The 26,366-nt window shown below is 40.9% G+C and overlaps 1 protein-coding gene across 2 annotated transcripts in view; it reads right to left on the bottom strand.

Moving 5' to 3' along the window:
• Positions 1-26,366, bottom strand: part of FSIP1 (fibrous sheath interacting protein 1) — a 150,284-nt gene that overhangs the window by 2,041 nt on the left and 121,877 nt on the right. The window lies entirely within an intron of this gene.

The raw sequence follows: 26,366 nt of genomic DNA, 5'->3' as shown, positions 1-26,366 counted from the left end.
TTATTTTTACAAAAAGCATATGTTTTTTTAAAACATCACAATTCACCAGGACCTCAGTTTTACATGATATCCAAAACACGATGGGCCAGATGATCAGCTGATGATTTCAATGCAGCTACACCAATTTATAATACCTGGAGATCTGGCCTACTACAAAACTCCATCACCATGAACCATGCTGGAGCACTGGGCCAGCACTGACTCAGGGAACAGTGCCACTCACCAACATCAGCACCATTTCCTGCAGTACCTGTTTTTTTTCTGCAGGACTCTTATCCAAGTACTGAACTAACATGACATTGCTTGTTTGATGTGATGTGACGAGACCACAGCCCAAAGGGGCATCGTTGCATGGATTACACGTTAAAACTGTTCATTCATGTTCATGAATGGATATAGCTTTCAGTCAAGAAGAAATGAATACTTCATTAAATGTGTTTCAGGTATTAAAAGTTTCAAGCTGACTCTACAAAGTCAACAAGTTAAAGATCAGGGGTTGCTTCCAGTCATCACTCTACAATGAGTGAGTTTTCAAACCTTAGTGTCCTTTGAAATATCAAATAGATAAAAAGGATATGAAAAATTATTATCAAGCCACCACCAGTTACTGAATAATAGGCAGCATGAGCTGAGTTCATTTGCAGTAGTGCATGGAATCAACAGCAATGATGATGCCTGGGAAAATGCTTTTAAAAGGACAAAAGGTCACCTAAGATCCCACATAAGTAACAGCGATAGGTAAAAAATCTTTCCAGCTAATCTAAAAGGTAAAAAAAAACAGACATGAAAAAGAATCAGGCAGCTCAACATGTAAAGCTGTATGGCAATCTAATTATGTCAGAAAAAAATATTATTGAAAGCAACAATCACTCAACATAAGTTACAATTTATACATATGGATTTCCAATATATTAACATAGTGAGAACATAACGATTCCATAGCATTTTAGTACTAACCTAGAGTATTAATACTTGCAAAGTCATACTTACAAATCTACCGGGTGTAAATGCATAGTAATTATGAATAAATCCTGCCCAGAGGATGATAAATAATAAGTAAAATTATATTGCCATTATATAATTCAATGATATCACCTAAAATATTGTATTCAGTTCACCTCATTTCTGAAAGGAGTGAGTAGAATTAGAAGGGGCTCAGAGATCGATGACAAGGTGGAGCATGGGAAAATTCTCATATCATGAAAAATTGAAAAGTCTGGGACTGTTGGCCCTAAGAAGAGAAGATTAACAGTGAATGATCTTGAGAAGGTAGATCAAGAACTTCTATTTACCCTGTCTCATAATTCAAGAAGTAGGGGACATTCAGTTAAATTGAAAAGTGGCAAATTCAATACTAATCAAAGAAAATACTTTTTCACATAATACACAATATTATTGAGGCCACTTGCTTAGTTGGATTCAAGAAAAGATCAAACAGTGACACTCCCAACAAAAACTATATTAAACTAATATTACAGCTGAGTAAGTATCAGAATTTAAATGTAAAAAAAAAAAAAAAATTACAAGGATGTTATAATTATCCCCGAAACAAGCATTAGAAATTCAGAAAATGTTCAGTTAAGATTAGTCCTAAAAGAAACCCAAAAATGTTAAGGTTCAGAAATGTACAGGTAAGGCATGCAAACAACCTTAACTCTGGCCTTTAGTGATGCCATATAATAATCTTATAATTATGATAGGAGCATAATGGAGTTTGCAGACACAGATTAAATTAAACTGACTTTTAAAAACATTTTATGTTGAATTTTTTCCCATGGTTTCTCTATATGGACCCACACCTTCCCTGAGAACAGCTTGGTTTCACTCCATTTGAGAACAATAGCCATTTAACAAAAGGGCTGTTTACTGGGGAGGGGTGGGTTTAAAGAACAGCGCTCAGAGTCTGTGTTGTAGGTAGAATTTTATTTTGATAAACACAAAGTGTGGTAATTATACTGAGACTCAATTAATCTAGAGAATAACGAGATAATTTAGTTTTAATTAGCTAACTAGATCCTGGACCAAGTTATGGCCCCTGTATACCATTTTCTCATACTTTTAGGTTTTCATCACAGTGAAGAAAATCTTTATTAGAAGGGACGGAGCCAGAGACTCCTGTGGCTAGCCCAAAACTACAGGACAAATCAATGACAAATCAAGATTTGAACTCAGGACTTTAACTCCCACCTGTAAGCACAATCCATTAGCCCATGCTGTCTCTCTAAACTGCTTGAAGTAGTGCTTTAGCTTGAAGGGCAAAATTTTTTGGAAGCACTTTTTATTTAAAAAGCAACTGTTGAGCATTTAAAAATACAGTGATTTCATACTATGTTGACAACACACCGTAACTAGGGAATATGTATTATTTCTGTCTTTTTAATCCACAGTACCACCTATATATGAATTACTTTTAGTGATTACATGACAATCTGCAGAAGTATGTAAATACTAACATAAGGAGTTGCACTGTGTTTACAAGGAACAGTGTACTCTAGTTACCATGTAACTAAAGAGGTGTTATCGGTTAAAAATAAACACTTTAATGTACAGGGCTCTACAGTAGTTTTTTAAAAAAAATGTTCACCTATATTTTGTATGCAGAACTGATAATTGCAGTTATCAGCTACAGCCCAGATCCTTAAAGGTACTTAGACACCTGACTCTAATCAAAATCAATGCCAATTAGGTACCTAAATACCTTTGAGGATCTAGGTCTACACGCATATTTTTCAGTTTGTCATTGTGGACTTTTCCATTGTGTATGTAACATGTTACATGTTAAACAGCATTTGTAGTACGGGTGCATATAGTTATTATTGTGTGCCATTATCTTATTTGCATACATCACTGTGTTCCAATGTGAGTGAAATTGTGTGTGCATATTTCCTTTTGTACATGTTGGCCTCTAGATTCTGAAGATTTGGCCCTAAAGTGCTACCTTCACTTCATCTGATATCATTTATATATTTCTATTCAGAGTAAATTATTTTTGTTGAAAGGCTGACAAATTCAGTTAAACAGCTGCCTTTGGATATCGTTTATCTGTATTTCTATCTTTCCATGGGGTCTGATTTCACATTATCGCTTGCTCCCATGCCATAGAAAATATCCCTAAGTGTTCTTGTGCTACAGTAATATTTTTGGTAAATGGAGAACAGAAATTGAATAATCTACTGCAAAATTAGTAATTGTACAGTAGTATGGGGAGGCATAGAAGCACAGTGACTGTTTTGAATAAAAAGCTACATAAATTAATTTTTTGAGATTCTGGTTTCCCCCCTTACAAAAGCAGAGCCGACTTACCCTGTGCTATTTCATTTATTAGGGTATGAGAATTTCTGTGTTTTGTGTATCTTGAAGTCTGATCTTGAGTTATAAAAATATCAATCTATGAATGAATGCTTACAATGGTGTGAGGGTTTTCTTTTCTAGCTGGTTTAAAAAAGAATAGAGAAATGGGAATATTTTCTACCAAAATATATACAAAAACTAAAAGCAAAGACTCTCATGAGAAATTCAATCCTCTAATTTTTCACCCAAAATCAGGTCATGTGTTCACTACCCAAACTGATTTACTTCCTGATAACAAGTATTTGGGTATGTTTGCCAACAAGAAAATAGGACAAGAGAGGAGAAACCCCAGGAAAGATTTAAGACAGTTCTTGATGTGTTAAATCTACAATGCAAGAAACTGTTCCTGGACAAAGAAAAAAGCAGGAAATTCAGAGAAATAACAGGATTATGTCCATAGGGTTTAGGACAGTCAGGCAGTTATGGAACAAACTTTCATATTGATGAAGAAAATGTTTCACACAAACATAACAATAAGAAATATTTTCATGATTTTTTAACAAAATGTAAAACCACAATTTTTTGTTTTGATTTAAATACTGCCCTACTGAGTTTGCAACCGATCCATGGAGAATGTAGTAGTACATAACAACCAGAATGTGAAATTGGCCATACAAAAATGTGGACCTCAGTCTTATTTTAATTATCCTTTTGAATTAACTGTAAACAAAAAACCACCAGCATACATGATGAGAAGTAAATTAGATTTGAAAATTTAGACCAAATTTAGACCAGTTCCCAGTTAACAAGTACAATTCCAGTGAAGACTTTACAGATAAAATGAAGACAATTGGGTTGCATTCATGAAATTTTGGATCTTAATGGTGAGTAGCTAGACTACAAAAGTCAAATTTAGAAAATACTGGTAATATCAGCACTTTTAACTAAAAAGTCCTAGTATTACCAACTGATTTTGTATGTGGCAGCCCATTTCTATTGGTAGCATGCCAAAATAATAACTGAACATGAACATTCAAAGGCTGGGCCCATGTTGACACTAAAGCAGCAACAGAGGTAGACAACATGTATCTAGGTGCTTCTGGAACAGCTACAGTGGGGAAGCAAAAGGAGAAGATGGCTAGGATGGGCTCCCTTTGATCACACCACAGACCTAGCTTGTAGCCCCAGCAGAGCATCTAACACTCGAGGGGCACCACATGGAGCAAGAGCTCCTCCAAACCCTAGAGGACTGAGGCAACAAAGGGAACAAATTCTGAATAAATTCTCTGTGTTGACAAAAAAGAACAATTATGTGTTGCCAATTATCTTGTGGTGAATGATTCCATACAGCTTAAAGAATATTTAGATCAGTTAGACCTAGTAAAGTCAACAGATTTTTAAAATTAAAGTTGTGGCCTAATTAAAACCACAGCCAGTGCCTCCTGTCCTTCTTCCAGCATAGCCAGACAACAACCTTGTGTCATGTATTCACAGATCTGGGGCAGGTGGTCATTACTGAAATCAGAGCAAAAAGGCTGTTTTCAGTGTCCACTCAAGCACTAGCTGTGGAAATTTTATTTAGGAAAGTTTGAATAACTGGGGAAAATGACAGGAACATACTTACATTAAGTGTATTGTATATATGAAACCACATAAGCACTTTAATACCTAGGATTTTATAGACAATTGATACAATATGATATTTGTATATGTCAAACAAAATCCTTCTTTTATGACTAACTGTACATTATGAGGAGGCTGAATACTTGGAATCAACAGTAAAGACTTAGAATGACACTAAATTCTAGTTCTCCTAAGCCTTCATTGTCCTCATTATAATGTACTTACAAAACCTCATAAAACAGACAAAACATTTACAGAGATACTAGCTTAACAACATATAAATGCATAATATACATGTTATTCAGAATATAGAAACCACATTCTAGATAAGGGAAAATGATCTATGAAGTCTGGTTCCTATTATAATTGGAAAAGCTCCAGTTGTTCTTGCTAATTTTTAATAGGGCATTGATTCCCATTCAATTGGTAGGCTTTTTACTGCTAATGGTCCAAGAAACTAATTCCTACCCTGGAGTCCTGGATGCCTGTTAATGACCATTCCAGCAGGAATCTATTCATGTGTGCAGCTAGTTCGTCTGACCCAGTTGCCTTTCTCTACCTGTAGGTCTTTTGTGCTTAGCTGAATTCCTCAGTGGCATGGGTCTATAGGATAATCTTACTGCATGTAGTAGGAATGCACACTTGCACTTATTTTGTGTACAGTCCTGCTGTGACTCTGGACTTATAAGTTCAAAGCATTAGGAATGTTTTCAATTTCTATACAATAATGGAGACAAGCTACTTAATGTATTCTCTATATTAGAAAGAAAAAGTCACAAAGGAATATTTAAGCCTTTTTGTTTTGTGATATGATATATTTTTGTTGTTCGCCATGGAGATACTACAGTTAACTGCTGTGACCATGTCTCTGGAGTTTTTCAGTTTGATTCCTTAAAGTTGTCATAAATGTATTTTAATTGTAATGCAATGTCAAATATATGGTTTGCAATCTGTTCTGAAATAATCTTCTTCCTTCCTGCTGAAAGGAATCCATTACAAGAGTGCAATAACCTATTGAAACAACAGTCTGGCTTTTGACATATCAGCACTAGTTTCATTTGGAAGTTTTAAGTAGTTATTTACTGAATGATAAATAGCACCTTAAGTGCCTAGCTCTACCGTATCACTGACAAGGCAATCCTCGCTCTGTACCTTTCCATTTAGCATCTCACACTAACATGCACTATCAATGGCCAAGCAATGCCATACATCATCATCATCATCCCCCCCAATAATCACACATATTTGTCAGTCAACACTACTCATTCAGGATATTTGTTTAATCTAATACATTGCATACAAAAATAAATGGGGACAGTTTATTATTCATTGTGAATGGTTTGTCTGAAGTTTTCCAAAACACATTAAGGCCCAGATCCTGCAAACACTTACACACATGCTTAACTTTGGGCAAGAAACATTGCTGAAATCAACACATGCAGAACTGGAGTTTAAAAAACTTGAAAATTGGTTTTAAGTTGTTGGGTCTCATGCTGATCAGAGCCATATGTTAATTTTGAAGTGCAATTGCCAGATGTCCATTATGTCTTTCTAGTTTTTTTTTTAGAAACACTAAGAATGGAGAGAAAAGACTAAAGAAAATAAAAATTAGTCTGACATCTGTGAGGTTTATTCCAAGAAGAGCTGTAAAGGAGACTACTAAAAAGAATGGGCTATGCAAGGGTGAATCTGGCTCAGAGTCTCCACTAAATTTTGTGCCATTAAAAATTGAGGAATGAAGCCAGACAGAATAACTTGAAACATTTATTTTGTTATTTGTAATCCTATTTGTAAATCTTAAGGATGGTAAAACTATTATTATTCTAAAGTGTACACCCCATTGAAATGCTGCTCAGTTAAAATTTAAGGATAACAATTAAAACATCATGAAATATATCATATGGAAACTAAATAAAATACTAACTAGCCACAGCAGAAAGATATATTTACATTTGAAAAGAAATCAATTAGAGCTACACAAAGGTTTGCATCCGTTCATGCAAATGGCAATTTTCAGCATTATACCAGGTTCATGAAGAATCCAAATAACAGAGTAGCGGGTGCAATTTGTCTTGTTTTAACCTGGACAACAAAATCAAAGAAGACAAGACACCAGGCTTCCAGAGGCAGAGAGAGTACTGTGAATTAGACAGAAAAAAATAACCAATTTCCTTCACACAACTTGGAATTAGTGATTTAAAAAAAGAGACAGAATAATAAGTTGAGGCATAAGTAATATTATAGTCTTAACCATCATTCAGCATCCAGAGGTATTAAGCCATTAGAGATGGGTAGAAGTGTGAATGGATTTGTTCTACTACAATATTTTCCAGGAAAAAATGAAAGAGCACTGGGATAAAAAAGGTTATGCAAGAAGAGGAACCCTGATTCATGTAGGAAATTTTCCTGTGTGTTCTCTCTCCTTGCCCATCTGTTATTCTCTTTTCCTTACATTAGTCCCTTCATCCTTTTCTAGTTTCTGATTTATATCACTCATGCTGCTTTACTTGTGCTATTAGCAGCAAAGTAAACATGTCTAATATCCCATTCTCTGAAGCTGCTTCTAGAAGACATGAAGACTTCCCAAGGGAAAACAAGCCTAGAAAGTCAGAAATTAAGAAGTGAAAACAACCTAAAAGCTTCAGTTCCAGAGGGGTAGCCGTGTTAGTCTGTATACAGCAAAAACAACGAGAGTCCTGTGGCACTTTAAAGACTAACAAATTTATTTTTTGTAGGCATAAGCTTTCATGAGACTCAGCTCACTTCATCAGATGCATTCTACCTTCATTCTACCTCTGCATTTGACGAAGTGAGCTGAGTCTCACAAAAGCTTATGCCTACAAACATTACATTTGTTAGTCTTTAAAGTGCCACAGAACTCTCGTTGTTTTTGCTAAAAGCTTCAGTTTGTTAGTAGTTTGGGAAGGGGGGAGAAGGAGGAGAGGCACCATTAAAAATTTACTTTTCTTGTTTCCATTTGGGGGGGAAACACACTGTAGCAAGATTCAGGTGAAATGAATGGCCTTGACAGGGATGTTGGTTTATGTAATTTTGTTAACATTTAGAAGACCAGTACAGACAAAATGAAGAGAAACAGAAGAGTGAAAAATAAAGAGAAAGGCAGCCACGCAAACTTTGTGACAACAAAGGCTACTTGGGTACCTTTGCCGAGAGCCTGAAGGCTAAACCTAATTTATATCAACGTATCCATATATACACACACATATATATTCTTGTCATTAAAAATGAATATACTAATCATAATATTTGATTTTACTTTATCTTCCTTAAAAAACAGAAATGTGGTTGAATTGGCAAGTAATGAAAACCTGCCCTTGATTATCTTTGGCCTCACTCTGCAGTAATAAGGAGGGATTAGCAGCTGGCCTACAGTGATGCCACAAGAGGGGGGAGAGAAAAAAGAAAGCTAATGTGTCTTTAAAAATCGTTTCCTCTAGCTTGGAACCGCAGAGACTAAAATAACAATCATAATCATATAGTTATTGCATTGCATTACTGCAAGGCAGAGTTAAGGTTGTTTGGATGCCTTATCTGTGCATTTCCTACCTTATTGTATTTGGCTCCCCAAATAGTTTTGGAGAGATTAAGTCAAACCTGAATTGTTAAAACATTACACATAAATCCTTCAGTGGTTTATGTACTTTTTTCACCTTGGATCCTTTTTTTCATTTTGAGAACTAAAATAATAAAGAAATCCTGCACTGAGTTCTTGTGTGTTTTGAAACTGATGTGAAAATAATTTTATTTTACAATAATAAGCATATTTTAGTGGTTGATTTGCTTCTGAATAGTATGTCATACACAGTAAGACAAATAATCTGACAAACTAATGTAAATAGAAGTACTGTGACTGCAATACAGTATTTAAAGGTACAGAACATCTTAACTGGGAGGCACCAGTCTGGAGAGAATTCAGCACTTCTGAATTCAAATTAGTTGAATGTTCAACATGACCAATGCATTAATTTTTAAATACCAAATAAGCACCTTTAAAAAAGGTCACTTCATAAGCTTTCTTTAACTTCTAAAATCTGCTTAGGTTAAAAAAACCCAAAACAAAATAAACTGGGTGCAGTATCCAGCACCTGGTCAAACTCCATATAGAACAGGCATGTCGTTGGAGAGTTGCCAGAGGTGCAGTTCTTTTCCCTGGTATTCTTTTCCCAGTACTCACTCCTCGGCCTCTTAATACATTCCATGCACTCATCACCTGTCAGGAAAATCTGCAAAACTGCCAGCTTTTTAGCTATCTTGTGGTACCCATGGTCATTCCTGGTGCTTTTGCTGAAGTCTGTGTTCCCATGACCATGAAGCAGCTCTCTTTGCAAAAGGCTTGCTCTGCTCACTCTCCACTGCAAACCCAGGAGAATCTCCGATAGTGTGCTTGCAGCTTGTTGATCAGAAAAGAATGGGTGAATGCTGACCTGAGCTGCTGCCGTACGCTATGAGAGGGAAGGATTCTTCAATTTTCAGTAGCATCAGATTAGAGAGTGTTGGGATAGAGAGGATTAAGGAAGTTGGCCCATGGAATTATGGGATACTTCTGGCAGACTTCCAGGACATGAATCAAGTGGGGCTGCATCTACACTGCAAAGCAACAGGGCTCAAACCCTGAGTCCTGGCTTGATTTGTGCTCAGACTGAGGGGGTTAGGCTTGAGCCCAGGTTTATACACGGACTTATGTTGCGGTATGTTGCAGTGTAGACATACCCTAAAATTTGGAAAAAAGTAGTTATTGACAGAAACCCAATAAATGACAGAATAATCCTCTTACCTAACAAGAGTGCTCAGGTCATCTATTCTGCACTTCATCACAGATGCTCTCATTGTGTATTTTATTAATTGGCTGTATTAGCTTGAGGGTTTTATATTTTTGATTGCTTTATTTCATTTGACTTTCTTAAAAATGAGATGATGTATCAATAGCTACAGAGTCAGGGAATACTGACTCCTGCTGTGTGACAGGGGTATAACCTTTTCTAATCCTGAACCATGCCATATGATTGTGAGTAGGAAGTCCAGTATATTGCCAGCAGTCTTTTGTGTCACACTTTTGTTACACCTGGGACGGTGGAATTCACAAACAGACTGTTTTGCAATGGAGTGATGCAGGTGATGCAGTTTCAGCTTGCTAAGAGATCTAAGGAAAAAATACTTAAGGAACTGGCTGAAGAGATCTCTGAGACATTAGCAATTATCTTTGAAAACTCACAGAGATGAGAAGGATCCCAGAAGACTAAAAGAGAGCAAATATAGTACCTATATATAAAAGGGGAAATAAGGATAACCCAGGGAATTATAGACCAATTGGCTTAACTTTGGTACCCAGAAAGAAAATGCAGCAAATTTGTAAATCAATTTGTAAGATAATAAGGTGATAAGTAACAGTCAACATGGATTTTTCAAGAACAAATCATGTCAAATCAACCTGACATTCTTCTTTGATAGGGTAACAAACCTTGTGGATGAGGAAAAGCAGTACATGTGATGTATATTGACTTTAGTAAGGCTTTTGATACTGTCTCACATGACCTTCTTATAAACACACTAAGGAAATATAGTCTAGATGAATCTACTATAAGGTGGGCCCACAGCTGGTTTGAAAACTGAATAGTTCAAATATTGCAAAGCATACTGAGTGGGGTCCTGCAGAGATCTGTCCTAGGACCAGTTCTATTCAATATCTTCATACATAATTTGGATAATGGCATAGAGAGTACACTTATAAGGTTTGCAGATGATACCAAACTGGAAGGGCTTGCAAATGCTTTGGCAGACAGGATTAGAATTCAAAATAATCTTGACAAAATGGAGTAATGATCTGAAATAAATAGGATACAATTCAATAAGAACAAATGCAAAGTACTACATTTATGAAGGAATAATCAATTGCACAAATGCAAAATGGGAAATAACTGCCTAGGTAAGCAAGACACGAGAAATAAGTCTTCCATTCTGTTCAACCATAATGAGGCCTCACCGGGAGTACTGTGTCCAATTCTGGGCACCACACTTCAGGAATAATGTGGAGAAACCGGAGGAAAGCAACAAAAAATGATTAAAGGTCTAGAAAACAGGACTAATGAGGAAAAATTGAAAAAATTGGGTTTGTTTAGTCTGGAGAAGAGAAGACTGGAAGGCAGTGATAATCTTCAAATACGTCAAATGTTGTTATACACAAGAGGGTGATAAACTGGATCCACTAAGGTCATGACAAAAAATAATGGTCTTAAATTGCACCAAGGGAGATTTAGGTTAGACATTAGGAAAATTTCCTAATTTAAGAATAGTTAAGCACTGGAACAAATTACCCAGGGAGGTTGTGGAATCTCTGTCATGGTCTAGATCAGGGATGTCAAACTCGCTGATGATGACGGGCCAAATTCACCTGTACTTCAAAGGGGCCATGCAATGCCCTCCGCGGAAAAATTCGGCCCATCTTCCCCTTTTCGGTGGCGCGACATGAGCCCTTTTCGGCGGCGCAATTTCGCAGTGGGCCCCACTGCATTGCCTACTGCATTGCCGCTTTGAGGGGTTTCTAGGAGCAATGCCCGCCGCTGAAAAAGTATGTTTGACACCCCTGGTCTAGATAACACTTAGTTCCGCCTTAGTGCAGGGGGCTGGACTAGACAACCTATGGGGGTCCCTTCTAGTTCTACATTTCTATGATTCTATGACTGAGGAGACTATAAAAGCCAGGGTAGATCGGCGGCTTTTGAGAAATACGTGTTTTACATTCTCAGCAGGGAAGAGACCTGTGAAGACATTTACTTCTAAATGCTAAGGAGATTGCCCATATAAAAATATATTGCAACATATTCATATATTTAGCCAGTATATAGCATTGATTTCTGTACAACTGTTTCCTCAGTGAGAACCTGGAATAGGTAAACTACTTCCATCTTCTACTTATTCCTTCCTCTTCTCCCTTTTTGAAAAATTCAGTGCATATTTCATGCCTAACCTATTTTAATTGGGCGAGATGAAACTGCTTCAAACTTCAGCATGAACTTAAACTCAAATGAACAAAATCAGCTAGTTTAATAGGTACACATATTTTTTAAAAACCTTTAAATCAGTTTCTGCCCAGAAAAAAAAGAGGATTACAAATAATTACATACATAAAATTGAGTTTGCTCTACAGTTTACAGACCAATTTTTGTCACAAAAGAAAATCAAAACACCAATTTCACCGTGCTTCTCTTACTTAAATCTATGCTAGATGTAAAAAAATCATTGTCGGCCAATCCATCAATCAGTTTCACCAAGTATAATCCCAACTGTCCTCCCATAGTAGGATATTCATGAACTGAAACCTTGATAGACAATGAAAGCAGTCTTCTCCTGAAGGTCTCAATCCCACAAGGCTGTTGAGCGCTCTGACTGATCCAACAGAGCAGAGCCCAAGCCTAATTTTTTCAGGCCCAGTACAAACTTGTAACACGGGCCCCCTCCCACACACATACCACAATCCCTCATCCCAAACATACAATCTCACGAGCCATGAAAAGTTTTTTCCTCATGGTAATGGGGGTTGCAGCCTGGGCCGGGGTCCCGCAGGCCCTGGTAAAGTGTACCATTTCCCTCTCCCTTGTGGGGGCCTGCAACAGAATGCCCAGGAATATGGTTAACTTTAAATAAGTGCTTAGCTGCTTTGTTTGTTCAAGCGAGAGCCATCATTACCTTGCAGGATCAAGCCCTATGTTTTTGTTTAAAGTCAAAAGCGTTGACAAGCATGATGCTGCCATTCCCACTCCCATCAACAAAGAAAACAAGGTTACTTAGCAGTAACTGTTGTTCTTCGAGATGTGTTGCTCATATCCATTCCAATATAGGTGTGTGCACGCCCAGTGCACAGATTCCCGGAACCTTTTTCCCGAGCAAGCCCCGCAGGGCCAGCTCAGGCGCCCCCTGGAGTGCCGCGCTCATATCGCAGTATAAAGGGCACTGCTGGCCCCGCGGGTCCCCAGTCCCTTCTTTCTGCCGACTCCGACAGTAGGGACAGGGGGTGGGTTTGGAATGGATATGAGCAACACATCTCGAAGAACAACAGTTACTGGTAAGTAACCTTGTTTTCTATCTTCTAGTGATTGCTCATATGCATTCCAATATAGGTGATTAATTAGCCATACCTTGGAGGTGGGTAGGAGTTATCGGTGACCTGCTCTTGACAGCACGGCTCTGCCGAACCCCGCATCCTCCCTGGCCTGCTCCACGATGGCGTAGTGCGACGTGAACGTATGGACCGACGACCAGGTCGCTGCCCTGAAGATGTCCTGCAGGGGAACCCACTCCAGGAAGGCTGCGGAAGAGGCCTGGGCCCTAGTAGAGTGTGCTCTTACCGCACCTGGAAGGGGCACCCCTGCCTGCTCGTAACATGCTCTGATGCAGGCAGTAATCCAGTTGGAGATTCGCTGGGTGGAGACAGGAGAGCCTTTCATCCTGTCTGCCACAGCCACGAACAGCTGTGTCAACTTCCGGAAGGGCTTGGTCTGCTCGATATAGTAGGCCAAGGCTCGCCTGACATCCAGCGAATGTCCCCTCCTTTCCTCCTCCGAACCGTGGGGTTTTGGAAAGAACACAGGAAGGAAAATGTCCTGATTACAGTGGAACTGAGACACCACCTTAGGCATAAAAGCCGGGCGAGGTCTCAGCCGAACCTTATCCTTGTAAAAAACTGTGTAGGGGGGCTCCGAGGTCAATGCCCTTAGTTCGGAGACCCTCCTGGCCGATGTGATGGCCACCAGGAAGGCTACCTTCCACGATAAAAGGAGAAGGGAGCATGTGGCCAGGGGCTCAAAGGGGTGTCCCATCAGTCTGTTGAGGACCAAGTTGAGGTCCCAGGGTGGCACCGGGTCCCGCACCTGAGGGAAAGTCCTCTCCACCCCCTTAAGGAACCTCACCGACATGGGGTGAGAGAATAGGGAGCGGCCTTCCATCGGTTGGTGGAAGGCCGAAATGGCTGCTAGGTGTACCTTGAGGGAAGCCAAAGCCAGGCCTTGCAGTTTAAGCTGCAGCAGGTACTCTAAGATAGCCTGTATAGGTGAGAAGCTTGGATGTAACCCTCTCAATTCTGCCCACCCCGAGAACCTCTGCCACTTAGCTTTATACGTTACTTGAGTGGACGGTTTCCTGCTGCCCAGAAGGACCTGCTGAACCTGTATGGAACAGGCCCTCTCTCCCTCCGTCAGCCACAGAGTCTCCAGGCAGTGAGGTGGAGGGAGTCCAGGTCGGGGTGCAACAATCTCCCGTGGTCCTGGGAGATCAGGTCGCATCGTCTGGGTAGCGGAATCGGTTCGGTGATGGAGAGGTCGAGCAGCATGCTGTACCAATGCTGTCTCGGCCACGCTGGGGCGATCAGGATGATGTTTGCCCTGTCCCTCTTGATCTTGAGAAGGACTTGGGGCAGGAGCGGAATGGGGGGGAATGTATTCATCAGGTCCCCTGTCCAGTCTATTAAGAAGGCATCGGACAGCGAGCCCGGCTCGCGACCCCTGAGTGAACAGAACCTCGGGCATTTCCTGTTCCCGGCTGAAGCGAACAGGTCTAGACGGGGAGTACCCCACCTTTGGAAGATTAAAGCCACTATGTCCCGGTGTAAGGACCATTCGTGGCGGGGAGAAAAAGATCTGCTGAGGCGGTCCGCCTCGCTGTTTCGTACCCCAGGGAGGTGAGAGGCAGATAAGTGAAAATCGTGCCTCACCGCAAACTCCCACAGGCGAATAGCTTCCTGGCAGAGAGCCGAGGAACGTGCCCCCCCCCCCCCCCCGCCTGTTCACGTAGAACATGGCTGCCGTATTGTCCGTGAGGACTTGGACTACCCTGCCCTTCAGGAACTGAAGGAAGGCCTTGCAGGCCAACCGGACCGCTCTGAGCTCGCGTACGTTGATGTGCAGAGCTCTCTCCTCCGGTGACCAAAGCCCTTGGGTACCCCGATTGCGACAGATGTGGGCTCCCCATCCCATATCGGATGCGTCTGTGATGAGCATCACAAATGGAATAAACTCTCTGAAGGGAACGCCCATCATCACTTCCCTTGGGTCCCTCCACCAATTGAGGGATGACAGCACCTGTGGGGGAACCATGACCACTCTAGTTAGAGAATGCCTGTTCGGTACATACACCGAAGCTAACCACGTCTGGAGAGGTCTAAGCCTCAATCGTGCCAGCCTCACTACGTACGTAGAAGCTGCCATATGTCCCAACAGCTGCAGGCAATGCCTGGCCGTCGTCGTGGGGGACCGGTGGAGATTAGATATAATAGCCGCCATTGCCTCAAACCTCGTTTGAGGGAGGAAGGCTCTGGCTTGTACCGCATCCAACTTAGCTCCAATAAACTCTATACATTGTACCGGAGTGAGTGTGGACTTTTGCTCATTAATAAGCAACCCAAGTCTGGTGCATAACTCGCGTGTGAGGAGCAGACTATGTCTCACATGAGACCTCGACTTCCCCCTGATTAACCAATCATCTAAATAAGGGAAGATTTGAACACCGCTGCGGCGCAGGTGGGCTACCACCACAGCCATGCATTTAGTAAAAACTCTGGGTGCTGAGGAGAGCCCAAAGGGTAAGGACCGAAATTGGTAGTGTCGCCCAGCTACCATAAACCTTAAGAACCTCCTATGGGCAGGCAATATAGAGATGTGAAAGTATGCGTCCTTCAAATCTAGGGCGGCATACCAATCCCCTGGGTCGAGGACCGGAATGATCGTGGCGAGGGAGACCATACAAAACTTAATACATCTAATATACTTATTCAGGCGACGTAGGTCCAGAATGGGCCTAAGGCCTCCCTTCGCCTTGGGGATTAAAAAATATCTGGAGTAAAATCCCCGACCTTCCTCGGCCACTGGGACTTCCTCCACCGCCCCCAACATGAGGAGCGACTCAATCTCCTGTACCAGGAGTTGAACCAGGGCAGGGTCCCCAATGGGGGACAGCCTAGGAGGGGCGTTGGGGGGGAAGGCCGTGAGTTGGAGGGTATACCCTTTGGCAATCACCTCTAGGACCCACCGGTCCGTAGTAATGGCTTCCCACTCTGTAAGAAAGGGGCGAAGCCTATCTGCAAACGGTCGGTCAAGATCCCGGGGAGAAGGAAGAGTACTACCCTCCTGCACTGGGTCAAAAACGTTTATTGGCATTACCCCCTTTAGATGGCCCCTGTTGGCCCCCTGCAGAGGACCCTTGTCGGCCTCCTCTGCTTGGACCGCGGTAGCGCTCACGACCTCTCCTCTGCTGGGCGGGTCGAGGAGCCTGCCTGGGCGGGGGTGGTGGTTGCCTCTGGGCTTGTGGCCTGGACTGCTGTCTGGAGGCCTGGGGGGTATATAACCCGAGGGACTTCAGGGTGGCCCGAGAGTCCTTAAGCGCATGCAGCTTTTCGTCTGTCTTTTCTGAAAACAGACCCAGACCATCGAAAGGTAAGTCTTGTATGGCCTGTTGAACCTCCTGGGTGAGGCCAGACGCCTGCAGCCACGAGCAGCGGCGCAAAACGACCGCCGAGGCCATCGCTCTACTAGCGGTGTCTGCCACATCGCTAGCAGATTGTAGCGCAGCGGTTGCCACCGCGGCCCCCTCCTGGAGTATCGTGGAGAAGTCTGCCTCCTGGTCAGGAGGTAACTGGGATGCGAACCTTTGCATTGAGGCCCATAAATTTTTATTATATTTGCCGAAGAGGGCCTGGTGATTAGCTACTCTAAACTGCAGCGCTGCAGTAGAGTAGATCTTTCTCCCAAATAAGTCTAGCTTTCGGCCTTCCTTGTCCTTGGGAGTGTTCCCCTGGTTCCCCTGGCGGTCTCTCTGGTTGGCCGCATCGACCACCAAAGAGCTTGGCGCGGGGTGGTTATAGAGGAACTCGAAGGGTTCTTTGGGAACGTAATATTTCCTCTCCACCCCCTTGGACGTGGAAGGTAGAGAGGAAGGGGTCTGCCAGAGATTTCTGGCAATCTTCATGACATTGTCATGCACCGGCAAGGTTGCCCGTGATGGCCCCACAGAGCTCGAGGGCCCAAAGAGGGGGTCCTCCTCCTCGGACATGAGCTTGAACTCCATGCCCAAGTTCTCAGCAGCCCTTTTCAAAAGGTCCTGGTGGGCACGGAAATCAAACAGGGGGGCCCTGTGATCTCTGGCCACCGCCTCGTCTGGTGATGAGGAGGAAGATAGGGGTAAGAGTCCAGTGGAGGGTCCCTCCCCTGGGTCCGAATCTTCCTCCGAACCCTGCCCTTGAGTCTTAGGGAGAGGGGGCATTGGGGGGCCCACCGCAGATTGCGTCGATATGGAACCCTGGGGCATAGGGGCATTCCATGGCCCCCAATATGGCCACTGCCAAGGCGCCTGGGTCCACCCAGGGGCTTGCAGGGTAGGCGGCTGCTGTCTCGCAGCCCTCTTGTCACCCGAGCCTTCCATACGTCGCTTATTCTGCCGACGTGTGGATCGGTGCCGATGCCTGCAGTGCCGGCGATAAGAGGAGGTCGGGGATGACGACGATGTAAAGGACCTGCCCCGGCGGCGAGATGACTTGCGGTGCCGCTTACCCCCTCGAGATCGAGAGCGGTGCCTACGATGGCGACGCTGAGGGGACTCTATCCGCCCAGTCATCGGCGCCGGGCCCATCGGCGCCGGGCCCATCTGCGCCGGGCCCATCTGCGCCGGCAGGGGCTCTTGAGCTACCGGTGCCGCCGGATGCGAGCCACTGACTCTTGACGCGGCAGACAGTGACCGGGATCGGTGCCGGGACGGGCTCCGCACTGGAGATTGCGAGCCCGAATTACGGTCCCTGCTCAGGTCAGAGCTGGACCTGCGGCGGCTCCGGCGATGAACTCGGGACCGCCCACGGTGCCGCGGTGCCGAGTCGCTCGACAACCTAGAGTCGGAGCTCGGAGGGGAGCCGACGCTCTCCACCCTCCTTGACCGTCTGGAAGGAGACCTGGATTGAGAACGTCTCCAACCACTGGGACCACCCAGAGCGGGTTTGCCCCGAGACGCAGGTCCCTTGTCCCTCGGCCGAGGGGGGACGGAGGCGTAGGCATGGCCATGAGGGCTCGTGCTGCAGTGAACGCCTCCGGCGTCGACGGCCCTTGCAGGTGCACTCCCCCACTCCCAGAAGTCAGGGGAGGCAACCCGCGCGGAGACACCGGGGCCGGAGTAATCTCCACGGCCCGTGGCTGGGGTGTCTCCGTACTCCCTCCGCCCTGCGGGGGCCGGAGGGAGTCTTTAGGTGCAGCCAGGGGCCGTGCCGTCTTCTTCGGCCCCTTCGAGATCCGCTGCGGTGCCGAGAGCGGTGCCGGTGGGGGGCGCTCCGCACCGACGACACACTCGGTGCCGACGGTGACCGGGACGGCTCGGAAGCTGGTCGGAGCGCCGACTCCATTAGGATCGCCTTTAGCCTCGCGTCCCTCTCTTTTTGGGTCCGAGGCTTAAAGGATTTACAAATTCGGCATTTGTCTCGACGGTGTTGTTCACCAAGGCACCGGAGACAGCGGTCATGTGGGTCACTAACCGGGAAGGCTTTAGTACACAAGTCACAGTTTTTGAAGCCTGTAGAACCCGGCATGACTCCAAGAGAAAAAACCCCGTCCGGGGTTCTCACTTATCACTATAACTAACTAACTTATCTAACACTATAACAACTATTCAACTCTAAACTCTAAAGAACAGTAACGACAGCTAGGGAATGAGCTTTGCACACAGCAAGAGGCGATAGTTCCAGCAACCGTCACAGGCGGAAAGAAGGAACTGGGGACCCGCCGGGGCAGCAGCGCCCTTTATACCGCGATATGAGCGCGGCACTCCAGGGGGCGCCTGAGCTGGCCCTGCGGGGCTTGCTAGGGAAAAAGGTTCCGGGAATCTGTGCACTGGGCGTGCACACACCTATATTGGAATGCATATGAGCAATCACGCGAAGATAGAACCACTTTTGTCAATGCTAACCAAAGCCTCCATTTTATTTATTTATTTTTTAAATAAAAACATAGGAATTGCCGCACTGGATCAGACTCATGGTCCATCTCACATCTTCTACTTCTAGTAAGGTTAAAAAGGACAAATTGCTAGATATTGGTTTGAAAGCAAATAATAATACCATTAAGGAATAATGTATATAAAATTCATATAAAACAACCAAAATAACCAATCACTGTAGTATTTGTGTGCTATTGCTTAAACAAAATAATATTAAAACAAACAAATAACCAGTAGTACTATAGTCCACTGGTTGCAGTCCTTAATTTACAACAAAATAGCCTCCAAGCAAGAGGAACATTTAAAGACTATTGGAACTTTACATAGTTTTACATGTTTAAGTGGACTTCGGGTGAATATTAGTGCTTTGAGATGCAGGATATCTCATGATAAACATAATTTTGCACTATCACAGACAGTAGGTGCATGTATGTATGTATGTTATTATGGAGGGATGGTAGCCATTTCACAGTGAAGGCTGCAACTATCTTCTCACTATAAGTCAAATTAGTAATGCAACCATTCCAAAGTCATATCCATAATATCTTTTATTTTATATATATATGAGATGCATATGTCACAAAACAACTCTTCTGGGAATGTGCTAGAGAGATTTTTTAAATGTTATTGTCACTTTTTCTTTTCAAATCCCTCAGCCAGTAAAGCCAGGTGCCTAGAGCCTGAACCAAAACTTACTGAAGTCAAACAGAATCTTTCCTTCGTTTTCCATGGGCTTTGGATCAGACCACTAATTATCATGAGTCCAACTAAAACCCTCTAAAATGACCTAAACAAAACTTTTCTAATTATGAACATGTAATGATTTTAATGTAGGATATATGCGGACCTTCCTTGGACATTCCAAACAAATGCTCATTTGAAATCTTTCTGCCAGTGGCATAACATTTCCACTCTCAGTAACACTATCTACCTACCTGTCTATCTACACATACACACAAGCTGCGACTGGGGCAGGATCAACTTCATTGGTACTCCTGAATGTTCACTGTATGATACAGACAAAAGTCCAGAAAGAGAAGACTTACCCAAACAAAAATCAATAGGTGTTTTAAGAATAAAGAACAGTGGCGTTGATTAAAGGTCAAAATCTCAGCTTTGTTTTAAAAATTCTTTGTCCCTCCTCACATGGCCCACTGAAGCTTAACTAATTTGTGATTGCAGGAGAAAATTAATAATTGTATCATGTTGAATTTCTAAGTGTTTTATGAAGAACTAACTGCCAGATACGTTCAGATTGTTTGCTGATTTACTAAGGCTGCTGTTGATTTATTTAAGCCTTTTCTTTACTTCACTTTTGTTACTTTTATATGACGTAAGTAGAGGTAATGCGCATCCTAGTATTTTAGACTAAATTCGTGTTCTTGCAGTTACTAAATATTTTCTTTGTTCAGAAACTAGAACTGGTTCAAACAGGTTTGAAAAGCCAAAGAAAATGTTCTCCCTAAGAAAGTATATTGTTCAACACATTCTTCCATAGGGCTCTTGTGTTTGTTTTGTATGGAAATAGAAAAGACAGATGCATGTAGCTATTTCAAAAGACTCTGCTATCACTTGGGAAAGAAAAGGAGTAGTCAGTAATCTTTATTCTTTTTTTTTTTTAATTATGCACACATTGATGAGCAAAGCTGCAATTTGAAATTCCCCAGAGCAGTTTACCAGTAACCTCACCTTAACCTGAAGAAACCACCCCCACTGAACCTGTGAAAGAATTCAAATTCCTTGCTAGCTCAGTCCTTGACACCTCATAACCAGACTCGGTTGTGCCAAAGTTACCATAACGCCATCTATATACATACACAAAGCTTTTGAAAAACATCAAAAGACCATTTCACAGTTTTTGCAGTGTTTTCTTCAACAGGAGCCTAAATAAACAAAGCCAAAAAACATCTACTTATTGTAAACTGAAGGACTAGATGTTTCATGAGTAGTAAATGAATGAAGATTTGTCTCTCTTGTTTTTCTGTTTGAAGTCCTGCCTTTGTAACTAGAAAGAGACTTGCTGTTGCCAAGATTGCAATTCACATAAACACATACATTGCTACCAACTTTCACAATTTTATCAGAGGTCTTGAAATATTTGGTGTTCTTCTTAAACCCCCAGTTCCTGAAGTCAAGCAATTAAGTGAAAATCTCAGCTTTCATTTAGAATTTTTTTAAAATCAAGTTTTCCTGGTTGCAGAGAAAAGCTTGAAAACATGACCAGACTACACCCTAAATGCTGAAAAGCAAGAAGACAAATAAAAAGAATGCCAGATCTATTAAATCTCATGACTTTTGAATGTTTGGGGTTGTCAATACTGCACACAGAGATTTCCATCTAATCCCTCAATGTCCATGTTGGAAAACGAGGGGGATCATTCCATTTTACCTTTGACTGTCATGCACTCCCCATGATTTCTTTTTTATAGCAATTTTTTGTTAGCCAATGATGGGATATGATTCCTTCTAGGGCCCAATTAATATCATGCTCAAATTTATTACAGGGAGGGACCACAACCTAATAACACAAATATCAACTTCCTCTGTAGTTCATCCAATTAAGTTACCTCCGTTAACTCACAAATAGTATCTACTTTAATTTTTAAAAAAGGAATTAGATTCCCTTTGTTTAATAATTAAAATACGATTAAATATAGATATTTGTGCGAATGTTCTGTTGAAGAACTATTGAGCAGGACTCAGTGTTTTGATTCCTGTTTGACAGATGTGAGTTATGAGTTTCACATTTTGCTTTGTCCTGCATAGACATTCATAAATCTGACTCTGCAAAAAGCAACATTTGACATTTTTACTGTTTGCTTTGATGACAGATACACTAAAATGCATTCTACAGGACTTTGATTAGCCAGCCAACTTCCTGCACAAAACCTTTATTTTCCTCCACAAAAAGGTCACTGTTCTTTCCTGCCACTGCAGTTATTTTAGTTTTTTTTAATTCTCTGGGCTTTAGAAATAAAAGCCACTTTCAGGGTCTCTCATTGTTCTTCTCACTGATAAGCTCTTTCTCAAGTGCTAGAACACCAGACAGCTGAAAAAGTACATTCATTCAAATTCTTGCAATTCCTAGTTCTCTATCAGTGCATCTACTGTAGCAAACCGGTAAGGGTGTCTTTCTTTAATAAGCAAGAGAAGGCTGTGGTTTTTTTAACTGAAAGTAGTGGAAGCTGTAGACCTATGAAAACAGTGCAGCTATACACAAACACCAAAATCACCAACCACAGGGCTGCAGGCCTGATGACAGATGCATAAGAAGCTAAATGGAACCCCGCATATCTTATTTTGTACAGGGCCTCTCTGAAGGCTGGTACCACAATCATACTTTTACATAACTCCCATTTCCTTCCCAAAGGGTCACCATGGATGCTCTTGTTCCCTATTCTCCATAGACATGTTTCAATGAACATAAACATAAGATATTTGTCTGGTGAGATTTTGCATGAATAATTCTTAAAAGAGATATCTATATGAGGTTCCTCCATCTCCAAACTTACGACTCAAGCTTTGTTATATTCACAGGGCCGAGAATCAGCTGGCAAAAATGTGTAACAGACAGTATGTTTTAACCTTTGACATTCAAATTTCTTGTGTCATACAAATATGGCAAAAAAGTGAAACTGCACCAAGTTTCACTATTGTGAAAATCTATGCCAGTATAATTTGCCAAATTTTCTTTATATACGAAGCTTTCTGCACAATTAATTATACAGGTGACAATACTATAGCAATGAAGCACAAAATGCTACACTATGTGATTTTGCATTACAATTACTTAGGCTGTATATATTGCACTTACACAAAGTAATGAAATTTGCCAAAAATATTAATGAATAAAATATTTAGAATGTAAAACTAACTCTCTACAGTTTAACAAATACCCTCTTAAATCCTTAAATCCAGCTACCTTTCCATTGATTTCAATTATACTTACACTATTAAGCACATGCATAAGTGCCGTCCTAAATCAGGATGTACTTAAGCACATGCTTAAATGTTTTCCTGAATTGGGGGCAAAAAAAGTAATTAAGCTGTTGCACTAGAGTCTTATATGGATGACAAAAGTTGCTTACAGTTAATCATCATATCTCATCAGTATAGGAACGGTTAGTCAATGTGTTTTAATTTCTGGTCTATTTTGTGCAGGATATCGTGAATAACATTAATTTTAGGCATTTAGCATTGAAGAAAGCAAAATCATTCAGGAAACATACAACAGAAAGGTTCAAATGTTTTTGTATTGCTATTCAGAATAATGCAGTTAATTTTATTTCAGGTGCAGTTATATGTGTGGTTCACAGGGAAGTTTATATACCCCAGCCATTTGAAAGATTATTTCCATAACAATTAAAATAAAATATACATTTTTAAATTAACTTTTTGGTGACTGTGATAATTCCATTTACACCACTTTTGCACAAGTGTACCTACACTGACTTCAGTGGAAACATTCCTGATTTACACCAGTGTGAAAGGAAAATTAAGATCAATACCAACGCACACAAATATTCAGAATTTTTAAATGGAGAATATATTTTTGAAAGAAATAGCTATGTAAAATGATCATGACTTCACCGGAGCTAACTAAACTGTGTCTTTTTGCCTATGAAATCAAAGTTCACATATAACTGATAAGATCTGAAAGATTCATTTACAAGCAGTCTGCATGATCATATTACAAGGTCAATGGTATAAACGCAAAATTCTGTGTACCCCCAGCAGTTTGGTAATTTCTTTACTGCACATTGGCATTCTTTACCCAGTTACTTTAGTAAAAACCAGCTAACATTCACAACTGTGTTTCTGATCTGAATTAATTTTGACAAGGTTTGGTTTAACAAAATATTGCACTGTTCATATTTATGTGGAATTTTTATTATCATAGCCACGGATCAGCAGGCAATGCCAGTGTCAAATATTTTATGTATATCTTCCAGTCATTTAACAAAAGACTGCTTTGTTTCATAATACTAATTCAGACAGAGAGTTTCTATGGAAACACTCACTATAGGAAAATTATTGATTGTGTTTTCTAAAACACAGTAAGGGTAGCTTAGGATGGATGAAATCTATTTAACTATCATAACTCATTTTGCCAAGAGCTCTGCTCAGTGTAATGTGATTTTATTGAAGTTTAAGCATATAAATGGTTTCAGGATGGTTAGGGAAACTATTCAAGTTAAATCTATTGAAACTCTGATTTAGTCATAGGTCAACCTTAATATGAAAAATACCATAGGTATCCATGGAAAGATTTGTGTGCCTCTAAACATGCATGTTCCTTGTCTCCTGCATAATCTATTTCACTGATTACAGGAAGTTCATGTGAAGTCTACAAGTCTGGAGATTTTATGTTAACTATAGATTATCCTAATTTGCATATTTGATAGATATGCATTAGCACATTTTCATATTTTAATTTTTATATTGACAAATGGGACAGAAGGTAAGGCACTTTGTACCCTCCCCTGGGCATAAGGGCCAGGCCTATTCTAAGTCTGCACACACACCAAACAAAAAAAAAAGCTGAATTAACCATGCAAAGAATGCATTTCCAAGAGTGCATCAAAAGCATGGAACCATGATTGTGTCCTTTACAGCCACGACTTGTTTATTTCCTAATTTAAATTATTTTATTTTAGAGAGTTATATGCAGAGAAGAGAAAGTTAAATGTGAGATGTGTATAATTTTAAAGACACCATCACAAGTAAAAGCAAGGAATTTTTGACAATCACATAACAATGGAAAGATGGTTACAAGTGGATAGTAAAGTCAGTAAAGATAGAATAAACTTCAGTGTAACACCATAGAAGATGAAGTGGCAAAGACCAGTAAAAGTTAGGTGGTTTGGTCAGCTGAGTCTCAAAATCAGCCAAATGGAATCTAGTTGCAAAATATTAGTAATTTTAATCATGTTTCGTACAATAGGTTTTTCCATTACCCAAATAACCTATTTAACTCATTGTTCTAGGCACTCCTGTGATTTGATTGCAGTGTACTGCCACCTTTTCACAGGTCAGTCATGTGAATTCATGCGTTCATGTGCATGAGCTTTCTTTCACCTGGTCATGCATTCCTACAACTATATAAAAAGCATCTTACAAAACTATTTGACTGAACAAAGAAGGCTATGTCTGGTTTTAAAATAGGCCTAAGAATAAAAGCTTGATTGAGCTTAGATGTACATTGACCCATATGGGTTTTATATTACAGCCCTGTACACTAACACTAGATCACCACACCACACCACACAAATGAAGGTTCTCAGTTCATCTGCATTACTGAAACACCTGGGCCAAACAGTTTTGAGCTCATCCTCGGTTTTAAATGCTTTGTTAGTTCTCATCTCTTACTCATGGTCTAGGGGTTAAGATAGGAATGCTTCTTAGATACCTCTCACAGGACTTGCTTAATGCTGTCTGCAGAATCAATTTGTGTTTCTTTAGTGTATGTTTTTGTATTTATTAATGCATTGTATACAAGATTTTTCCATATATTAAATTTTGCATTTATTTAATCCAGCTCAAATGAAAAATGAATTTATGTTTTTCATTTTCAAGGAGTCCTTGCAAGACAACAGAAGTCAGCTAGCAAAAACTTAGGAAAACAATTATCTAGCCATCAACAGTATTTATATGGCCTCCATCACCACAGTATCTGAATACCTCATGATCTTTAATATATTTATCATTACAACACCCCTGTGAAGAGAGTGCTAGCTTCCCATTTTACAGATGGGGAATTGAGGCAGAATAAGTGATTTGTCACAGGTCACATAGGAAGTCTGTCTCACAGCAGAAATTTAACCCAGGTCTCCCATAGCCTATACTAATGCTCTAACCATTGGACCATCATTCTTCTCAAGATGCTCTAAGAGTTTATTTGGCATAAACTCATAAAATGAGGATTTCATTGAATAAATGTCTCACTCATGAGAGAATGGAGAATTTAAATTCTCATTTTTCAAGCTATAACACTTGCCCTTCAAAATTTATTCCAATCTCCTTTCTCCATTGCATTGCAGGAGCAGAGAAAAACCAGAACAGGCACAGGAGGGAAAAGAATGCATATGGTAACAATATAATAATAAAATAATAATAATAATATATTAAGAACAAGTATAGTAATAATGTGAATGTGAATGAAAACATTCCCTATTCTGCAGCAAAAGCAGCCAATTATATAATAAAAACATCCTCAGTATTTGACTCTTAGACATGCACATAAACTTGGACCACAGTGTACCCAAAAACCACAAAGTCAACCCATATGTTCATGAAAATAAGCTATATGGAAAAAATCCATCTTTTAAAAAAAAATCAAGACTAATAAGTGGATTGACAAAATAATTGTATTCAATGAAGTATATAAAGAAGGACTTCTTTTTTCTTATAACTTAGAGAAAAAAGTTACGCTGGAAGAAAACTTAATAGAACAACTCTGGCAATATGTACAG

Source organism: Emydura macquarii, unplaced genomic scaffold, assembly GCF_026122565.2.
Source record: "Emydura macquarii macquarii isolate MOO-44397 ecotype Brisbane River unplaced genomic scaffold, CSIRO-AGI_Emac_v2 contig_1876, whole genome shotgun sequence".
Taxonomy (NCBI): Eukaryota; Metazoa; Chordata; order Testudines; family Chelidae; genus Emydura; species Emydura macquarii.
The sequence above is the reverse complement of the archived record's forward strand: the minus strand, read 5'-3'. Positions and strand labels throughout refer to the sequence as shown.